The following is a 10,311-nucleotide window of genomic DNA, read 5'->3' on the forward strand; positions in this document are numbered from 1 at the left end:
CCGCCCGCGCCCGCCCCCCCCCAGCTGGGGTTATCCGTGACCGCCATGGCGCCAGGGACAAAGAGAAACAGGGCCAGAAGGGGGGCACCTGGACTCGCGCAGTCCTTGGAGACCCTCCTGAACACGGCGGCCAGCTCCCAGAGCAGGACTGGGCCTTGGTCCTGGAGGCAAGGCGACAAGCAGAGGACTTGCACACTCACTCCACCCTTGAGGCACGTGGTGATAGCACAGCCCAGACTTCAGCAGGAAAGGAGGGGGCTGCGGAAGGGAAACATGGAGAGAGAGAGAGGCTCAGAGGCTAAATGGGGTCTCCAGGGTGCCTCCAGCATGGCCTGAAATGGGGTTATGCCTCTCCCGATTCATACGTGCTGCCAGGCACATCTGTGCGAGCAGTACTAGGAAAAGAGTGAAGTATGCAGCCGCATGCGGGCACATGGGTATGCCGTTTCCTCAGGCTTTGCAAAGTGCAAGTGGGAGGGAGAGACTCCAGCCTGGGCACCTCCTGCCTATCCAGCTGTCTCTTCATCACCAGAGCTGTCTGCCTGCCTTTCCCTCTGTCTCTGCATTCCTAATCCACCCTGCCAGGATCTCTCTCTCTCCTCATCCCGAGACACTACCTAAAGCATATCCTTGCTTCCCCCTGTGCAAGGTTTTGAGTAGCTGGAGGGGCTGCTATTTAAAGGCTGGACCCTGCAGTTGGAAGTGCCACGTTATATTCTTCAGTCTGAGTGGGGAATCACATTTCTTTTAATCAAGGGGAAGCTGGACTTTTATTTCAGACAAAGTGACTGCAGAGCTGCTTCAGCCTGCCAGAGGGTGGAGAGAGCTGCTAGTACAGAGCAGATACCTGCCCCCACAAACACGTCTCAGCCGTGACCCACAGGACTGTGGGTGAGGCTCAGGCAGTCACTCCTGGGCCACTGGGCTGGTGTAGACAACAGCATGGGGAAATGTCCCAGAGCCATTGCCCATCAGGCACCAGCAGCTGGGTTTTCTTCCTTCAGCTGGATTCGATATGGTGGCCTCGATGTGAGAACATGCCACAGACCCATGCTGGCTCCAGGAAAACCCCGCTCCCCTTCGCCCCAAACTTAGAAACTGAGCGCCACTTACTCGTCACTGCACCTGCTTTCCCTGTCATCCCCAGAGTGACTGGGCTGCTGCTTCTGCCCATGTTAGAATACAAACACCTGTCCCCTTCTCTCTTAGCATGGCAAATCATCTTATCCACATCTGACAGGAAAAGAGACTGAGGCACAGAGACAGGAGGCCACAGTTTCACAGAGTGTTAGAAACCAGCCCGTTTTTCAGACACAAGGGTGGGAGAGATTTGCTTCTGTAAGTGCCACAGCAGTCTCCCTCTAAGTAGACTTGAGCCCTAAGGGATGTTATAGTTCCATAGAAAGTGCTGTTAAATTTCTGATGTAATGTCACTGATTTGACATTTCGTAGCCAAGAGGAGTTTTCTTATGGCAAAGGGCCCCAGCCCGCTCTGAACTGCAGCTTCTCAAGAAAGCGCGAATCAGCAGCTGCGGTAACAACCTATTCAGCACTACAGGCAAAGTGACAGCGGCTGCAATGTGCAAGCACAGCCATGGGGGGGGCCCCGAGGCAACATGAAATTACAAGGCCAGACAGCGGAGCTAGCACTCAGACTCCTGCAAGAGAGTGTCCAGAGATATCTGAAGATCACAAGTGGTCAGGACCTTGGCTTTACATCTCATCTAACAGCACCATCAAGCTGGGGCACTGACAGAAGACATGCACTACTGAATCCCTTGGGCTCTGTCTACATTAGATGCATTTGCCAGTGTAGCCAGGCAGCTAATTTTTTACTGACACACCTTCCTGCAGGAGGTACAGCTTATACTGGCAAGAGAGTGTGTTAGCTGGCATTGGTCATATCAGCTCTCCAAACTAAATCTACTGGACACTGTTACCAGTACAACAATATCTAGGCTAGGCCCATTGCTGGCATAGCTGTGTCTTAGAGAGACATTTTTCCCAGTCCTAACAAATAAACAATACTAACAACTTTTTAACATATAAACCAGACCTAATTCTTCCCTCAAAACTAGGGTTCACTTTGGACTACTGACCTGGCCATAAATTTCTTAGTTTATGAGAGTAGAAAAAGGGGCTCTGACTGCAGTTATCCATGGCTGCCTTTGCTCCATAGCTGCTTTCCTTCCATGTCTTCTCACCCATCATCCAATCCCCTCTTCCCCCAGCAACCCTGGGTTATGGTGGCCAAGAGAGTGAGACCCCTCTCCCCACCACCCCCAGCCTTCTTACTGTTTGATGTTGCAGTGCTGTTAATCTACTGAGTATACCCTATCGAGTGTACACTCCCTTGTCATAATGCCAGAATCAAAATGACAGGGAGGTATGATGGGCTGACAGTTAAAGGTTTTACCAGCATAAAGTGTTGCCTCTGACCAATACAGCTATGCTAGTAACAGCCTGACTGGACATGCAGTTAGACAGGGCAAAAGAGGACCTTTTGCAGGTAAATTGTATTTTATTTGAGAAACTGCCATAAACTGCCATCAAAAGACCTCTATTGTCAGTCTAAGCCATGTCCCAGAAGCAGCTTTGGCTGGTGAGGTGAAATCAGAAAACACTTTCCAATGTGGACAAGGTTTAAGAGTAGCACACTGGGGGGCAAGGGGACAGGGTGGAGAGCAGAACCAGGTCCCCACCATGGTCCAACTCATCTGCCAACTCTTTCCCAGCCTCCACCTCACCTGCAGTTTATTGCTTGCCATGACTTTGATGTTATCTTGGTTTGTTGGGGAGACAGTCTGGGACCAGGGTTAGCCTTGCTGTTCAGCTCTGCCTTCCCAGCTAAGCCCACTCCCATCTGGGGCCTATGCCCTCTCCTCAAGTGGTTCCCTTTTAAGGGGGTGCTCGCTCAGGCTTCTGAACATTTGTTGGGGCTTCAGCTGTCGTAGCCTTGGCCCCTTTTTTGTCTGGCTACACCCTCATCCTTGGTCCACTCTCTAAGACCTCAGGTCCTAGGCATCAGCCCTGCCTCGGCGGCAGCCCCTCTAAAATTCCAGTTTTACCTACTGTCCTCAGTATCTCTGGCTTGGGGCTAGCTTCTGGCACCTAAAGTGGGGGCTGCCACCCAGGCATCTCCACTTGTGGTCTCCTCCACCCCTGTATCCACAAGCCAGTCCTCTGGACTCAAGTTCAAAACAGAACATAAACACAGGCCAGCTGCTTCACAAAACAAAAAGTCTCCTTCAATTAAGGTTAATGCAGGCTCTAACTTCCTTGGAGCCATCTCACTCCAGCTTGCACCCTCACTTGCCTGTCCATCCCCAGCAGCCCTTTTCACCTAAGAGCTCATCTGTGTCCCATGCACAGTCAGAGACTGGGCTTATATGCCCAAGTGCAGCCTTCTTCCAGCCATAAGGACATGGAAAAGCTTGAGGGAGTCCGAAAAGAGCCATCCATATGATCAGAGACTTGCAAGGCAAGCCATACGAGGAAAGGCTGAGGGACTTGGGCCTCTTCAGCCTAAAAAAGAAAAGGCTGAAAGGGGACTTGGTAGCAGCTTACCACTACGTCAGGGAGTACATCAAGGGCTTCTTTGGGGAAAACTAGTAGTAATGGCCACAAACTCCTGGAAGACCATTTCAGGCTTAACTCTAGGAAAAACTTCACAGTCAGGGTGTCCAGACTGTGGAATAAGCTCTCTCCAGAGGTGGTGCAATTGCCTACCCTAGATATCTTCAAGAGGAGACTGGACAGTCACCTTGCTGGGGTCACCTAACCCCAGCTGTCTTTCCTGCCTAATGCACGGGGGCTGAACCCAATGAACTTGTGAGGTCCTTTCCAGCTCCTTACAATCTATGAATCTATGAATATGACTGGATCTTCTGCACCCAGGGACCAGGTGCAGCTAATTGCCTCATTAGCCACCTACCCTTTTTAGTCCTTGGCTCAATCCACCTGTGCAACTACTCCTTGCTGGCCTTCCTAGCCCTAGGTTGCTTATCCCCCACCACCCTTCCTAGTATCAGGGGCAGGGGCTTCCTTTTACACTAAGATAGAAAGAATGTCATTGTCCATTGATTATCTATTCCCTATTCATTGAGGGCTCGTAACTAAGCACAGTGGCTCTGTGGTTTAGGGACAGTTGGGGGAATCAGGGACCACAGTTCTGCTGAATAGAATTCCTCCTTGGAAATTGCATGTGGTGCTCTCTCTCTCCCCCTGTGTACCAGTTTCTTGGGATAGGGGGATCATGGACACTTTTGTAAAAAGCTGCAGGCAAAGTGCATTCAGGAAGGGCTGCTGTGTGACAAGTCAGCAGGGCTCAGTGCCCTCTGTAATGAGCTTGCACAACAATAAAGCCTATTTGTTTTCAAAAGTCACAGAGGAGACAGAGTTGGGGGAGCTGCTGCCAGCTGCTAACCTGATCCCGCACCTCTGCCTCCAGGCAAGTGCTGCTGAAGTGGAGAAAGTTCCTCGTGTGTAGGAGGGGTCAGCAGGACTGCTCCAGTCCAGTGCAAGTGGAAACCAGGCAGCCACCCCCTCCCCTTTCTCCCACCTCCCCAGGACCCCATCTCCAGCACTATGCAGTGAAGCAGATCAGGCTAACATCTTCTGTGTCCTGTAACTTTCCAGCAGCACACCCAGTACATGCACTGGGCTGTGGGCTGAAAACAGGCTGTTGTCAAAGGGGTACATCCTCTGGATTCCTCCCCCATAAGAGCCATTCTCCCTGCCACTGGGTAAAGCTTCATCAGTAGCCCATAGACACCTCTGAGTGCTCTTGATAATGAGGTGATGTTCACCTCTCCCAGAGTTCCCAGCCCCCAAGGGCCTTGGGGATCCAAGATCCAGTTTATATCCCCTGTGTCCCATGGTGGTGATAAGGGGACACTGTCATATACTGTGGGAAGATACTTACAGTAGCATAATGATGGCTGGGCAAGTAGGGTACAAGCCCCAAGCACTACCTAAGGTGGGTTGTGGGGTGCCATTCCCTCCCATCCCCCCTATTTCCAATCTGCCCTCCATGACCCCATGAAGACCCCACTAACATCACTCAAACACACTGCAAGACACAAACACCCTTGTCCCTGTGAAGTCCAAATCCTCCTGAGCTATCATGTAGCATTTATCTCTACAGCTACACTGGGAAGCTAGGGGCTTTACACGGAGAGATGCTGGCCCTTTAATTGTAATATACTGAAAGCAAATTTGCACTTCCCTGGAGTACTAGGACAGTGCCTGATTTTATGTGGAGAAGCTGAACATGAGCTAGCATTTTTCTTCAAGTCGCAGGAACCTCCGGACTAGACCCGGCCCACAAGCCTTCGCAGCTTACTTTGCAGAAGCTCTGAGTACCCTGATGACAGTAGGAGCCAATAGGAGCTACAGTTGCTCAGCACTTTGGAGTATCAAGCCCTTGATGAAAAGGAGAAAGAGATGATAACTGTCCTAACCCCTGCAGCAATCATTAGGACCTGCTGGAGGAGGCTGCTTTCTTGGCAATAAACAAGGCATCTTGGCATCCCTGCTGGAGTGGAAAGTGATCAATGTGACCTGGGAGGAGTGGGCGGGAAAGTGGGGAGATTCACAGGGAGCAAAAGGTGCCTCCTTCACTTGAAATGTTTAAGAAAGAAGGAAACCCAGCTGTATAGGAGAAAGAAGTCTGGGAGATAATGGCACCAACTGGGTAGAACAGGACACCTGGCTTCTATTCCTGGCTCTGAGTGGCCATATAATCTAGAGGCTGGATCCACAGATTGGGAGTCAGGACTCCTGGATTCTGTCTCTGAATTTCTTTTGCTGTGCTCCTGAAGCCCGTTCTTGCATTGTGCTGGGCTTCGGTTTCCCCATCTGTAGAACACTAACGGGTGTACAGCTCCCTGCTCTAATGCATGGTGCTTTACAAAAAGTACCATGAGTTAGAGCAGGGTTTCTCAATCCCTGGGCCATGGCCCCGTGCTGCACCGCGGCGAGTCAGCTGCCAGTCCATAGCACAGTCACAGTGGACCAGCAAACCGCAGCCCCCCAGAGCTGGGCGGAGAGGCTGTGGCTCCTTCTGCAGGGCCCGCAGTGCAGGGTTTGGCCCACCTCCGCTCCCAGAGGGTGAGGGTAGGGGTATCCTTACCTGACTTCTAGGTGGAAATCCCGGCCACGGTCAGCTGGGTCATGGTTTGCTGGGCCATGACCACTTCCAGGCCACAGTTTGCTGGGCTGCAGCATAAAAACTTTGGGAACCCCTGACTTAGAGCAACATTGCCCCCACCACTCAACAAACATTCACTGTTGGGTTGGGGGATGGCGGCAAATTAAGCTCCACTTTGGAGCTGATCCAGGAGGAGCTTCCTGTCTGCATCCTTTCTCCCCTAGCTCTGCCCCCTCCCCAGCTCCAGAGTTGTTTGGAGGATGAGAGGAGGGGAAAGGAAGAGGATGGAGCTCTGGGCTGGAGTTTGCCCAGCTTGATCTGGAGGTGGGAAGAGATTGGAGCCTCTCCAAGGCGGGGGGCTTGGGGGGGGCTCCAATCCACCTGCCCCGCTCCAGGTCAGGTTGGGCAAACCCCAGCCTGCTGTTCCCTCCCTTCTCTTCTCCCCTTCCCTTCCTGAAGACAGCACCAGGAGTGAGGCTTGGCTGCATCAGCCCAGTGCAGATCCATGTGAAGGACCAGACAGAAGTTAATGAAGGCACTGTGCTTTGGAGTGCCTTCATCTGAACCGTCATTATATGAGGGTGAATTTACCATGTGATTGGGCACTTTTAAAGTGCTCTGCAGCCATTCACTTCTGTCAGGGTGCAGCGGTACATCTCTTTCAAGGGGCCAATCATGCAACTTCTGTCAGCTCCCTGAGTGTTCCTAAGGCAAAAGGCACTTCACTGGGGCAAAACACTGTTAGCCTGAGCAGTGTCCCTGGGGTGTGGTGATCCCCACCAGCTCCATTTGGCACAGAGGCATCTATGCTACTGGGACCTCTGAGACAGGCTCTAACAGCTTGGTGGTATGTACTGTGGTTTACCTGGAAATGGGGGCTCCCATGGGTAACACTGGAGGGGAGGAGGAAAAAGCAAGGGGCAGTCTTGTCTGAACCAAGCCTGACTGCACTGCTGGGAGCAAATGAATGCAGGGGGAGATCACCCAGCTCCCATGCTGCCTCTGGAATTTGGGATGCACAAAAGTCTCTTTCCCTGCAATGGAATTGGGCTGGGTCTGGCTGCAGGCAGATGTGGGGAATAATCCAGGGAGATCTTGTTTGTGAGGCATTAGGAGGCAACAATTTGATTTCCTCTCCCAATAATCCTTCCAAATGTGATTAGTTCTGCTAGAATGATAGCAGGTGAGAAGCAGCTGCTGGGGGGTGGACATAACACACATTCTCCCTCTAACTGCATATGTCAGGCTTGGCTGCTGAATGACTCTTTCTCCCTCCTCAAGGGGGGCAGCCATGGCTACAGGCCTTGGGTAGTTTGGGCAGGGAGGTGCATTTGGTTTTCCTCAGTGAGCTGCAGGTGCAGGAGACAAGGGCCCATGAGAAAGACAACAATCAACATCATGGCCTGAACCTGCTGGCCTTAGTCAGGCCAAACTCCCTGGACATTTTGTATGAGTAAGCACTGTAGCATCAGGTTAGAAAAATTACACACCCATTGGGCAAGTCTTCACGAGACGCTATGTCACCATAGTGATGAACTATGGCAACATACCTCATTGTTATGGCGATGTAGTGTCAGTGGGCATGAACTGTGACACTAGTGCTACTGTGCAGTAGTGTCTCATTGCTACTGTGCAACAGGGTCAGAAATGACCTGTGCACCACCAGGACTGCAGTAATGACAGTTATTGCGCAGTCCTGTGCACCACCAGGACTGCAGTAACAACTGCACAGTTAGGATGTAGAAATACCCATTTGGTCCTATCTAGCCCCCCCAAGGGACTAGTACACAACTCCCACTCCCCTCCCCTCCAGCTGTGGAGAAACCCATGGGAGTTACTGGGATCCCCAGGATGGTGGTGGGGAGAAAATCAGCCCCTAGGATAGTTCCTTATTCTGGACCCTCCAGTGCTTTTCTGGTCTAGTGTTGACTGACTCAGACAATGCAGCACTCAGGGAGAAGGGCAGGGGGAAGCTTTCTGGTCTGAAACAGACAGCTTTTATCAAGAGCCTACATCTCCTGTCATCCTGCTGCTGCTGCTGCTGCCCCAGGGCAGGAAAGCTTGGCTAGGATGTTGCACACAGCGGTGAGACTTTGGCAGAGGGCACATCTGGGACAGACCCAGCAAGCAAGGGAGTGGGGGGGTTTTGTGGCATGTGCCCATCTGCTCGTGGGGCAAAGCTCTGGAACTTAATTCACACCCTAGTAGACAAATGCCCATAAGAAAGACAGCATCACAGCTTGCACTAACTGACCTGCTCATGGAGATTGTTTCTACAAGGAAAACCCTCAGGCAGGCAGTGCCAGAGCTCAGGGGCTGTGGTGGGACATGGAGAAGGCATGATAAATCTGCATCTTTATAGACTAACTAAATCAGAGATGTATAGCATAAGCTTCCATAAGCAGTAGCTTATTTCATGAGGGCTGCTTGATGATGTTTAAAAAAATGCACTTCACTGGAAGAAGCAGGGCATTATTTTGACCCAGCTCCACAGTGTCTGTATAAATTGGGTGCTTCAGCAGGACTGTTTGGCACTTTTAGCGAAAGCTGATTTAATCAACTATTAGATAAAAATGCCAAAAAAGCCCCACTAAAGTGCACTATATATACAGATGCTGGGCAAGCCAGATCCAACTAACATGCTGCCTCTTCTGGGCACGTGCTGGGCTCCACACAGCAATGTGTGGAGTTTAACAAAGCACTGCCTGGTTTTGTTTTAATATCTGCAAGCAGCCCAGATGCTGTGAAGGCGGGGGGGGGAGAAGGGAAGGGAAGGGAAGGGGAACAGGGGGCAAGGGGGGCCTGACCCAGCCTGCCATGGCAGGGAGGCAAGTAATTCTATCCGGCCAGGTCCCATCAGCCCCACACCTACCATGGGGGTGGGCGAGGTCTCCATGGGGACTGGCCCACGACCACTGCAGCTTGGATGTGCTCTGCCAAGCAGATGAGATGAAATCGTAGGTGGGTAGGGAGTAGTGTCCAAGAGCAAGATGAGAGGGGGGACCAGGATTGTGAGGCAGTGACACTGTGTGGCCAGGGCCCAGGCCACGATCTGCTCCCTGCAAGTCTCTGCCTGCATGGTTGTTGGGTGGACTGGCAGCAGCAGCGGGAGCAACCACAACAGAGACTGGAGGGAAGCCAAGTATGTTTACCATGTTGCCTGTGCCCTATTGTGCCCCAGGGCAGTGGGACCAACTGCACATGCCATGGCCTGATCTGCCACCCTACACCTGGGCCAGGTGGGGTGAAGGGACACATTGTGGGCTGGATATAATAAATCCCTTGGTGGGCAAGGTCTGGCTCACAGGCCATATTTTGCCTATCCCTGGTTTAGACCATACCTAGCATAATCCAGTCTGTGGGTGATTTCTTGTTCCACAATTTCCTGTTTGAGTTTATTTTTAAAGTTCTAGGCAGCAAACAGGAACAGATCAACACCAGTCTTGCAGAGTTAACTAACGGTATACAGGACCACCAGGACATAACAGCCGTTTGAGAGGAGGTCTCTCTGCATTTGGTCACAAAGACTATCACAAACACCTTCAGTTCTTCAAGGAGATGAAAGAAGTAAAACTCTTTAAACTTACTTGCTCTAATTGCTGCTTGTGTTTACCAGCTCTTCTTCCTGCCTTCCCTTCACAGCATCTGACAAAGCCCTCTGCTTACAGAAACTAATGCAATACATCTCTGATTTAGTTAGTCTGTATGGTACAAATCTATCTTGCTTTCTGTCTGTCTTCAGACTAACACAACTAACTACTCTCTCTCTCTTATGGGAGATGGAGAGTCATCTTGGCATCACCTGGAGAAAGGATGGGAGTGGGGAGGGCAGAAGTAAGCCCAGCTCAGGTTTGTATAAGGACATGCTGGGATTTCTACAGGAGCAGCTCTAGTTCTGTGGAGGGCTGTGGCCATCTTAGGGAGAGGTAGAAGATGTTATCACCTGATACATGGGGATTTTCAGCAAGTGGAGAATCCTCCTGTCCCATTAGGGCAAGCCCCAAAGTGCAGCCCTTGACTTGTTTAAGTTTCATGATCAGAGGTCAGGAAAACAGACCTTACAACGATAGGCTGAGAGCCATGGGGCTCTTTAGCCTGAAAAAGCACAGGCTCAGGGGCGATCTGATGGCCACCTATAAGTTTATCGGGGTGACCACCAG

This window comes from Crocodylus porosus, unplaced genomic scaffold (assembly GCF_001723895.1).
Source record: "Crocodylus porosus isolate Cpor-Errol unplaced genomic scaffold, CroPor_comp1, whole genome shotgun sequence".
NCBI lineage: Eukaryota > Metazoa > Chordata > Crocodylia > Crocodylidae > Crocodylus > Crocodylus porosus.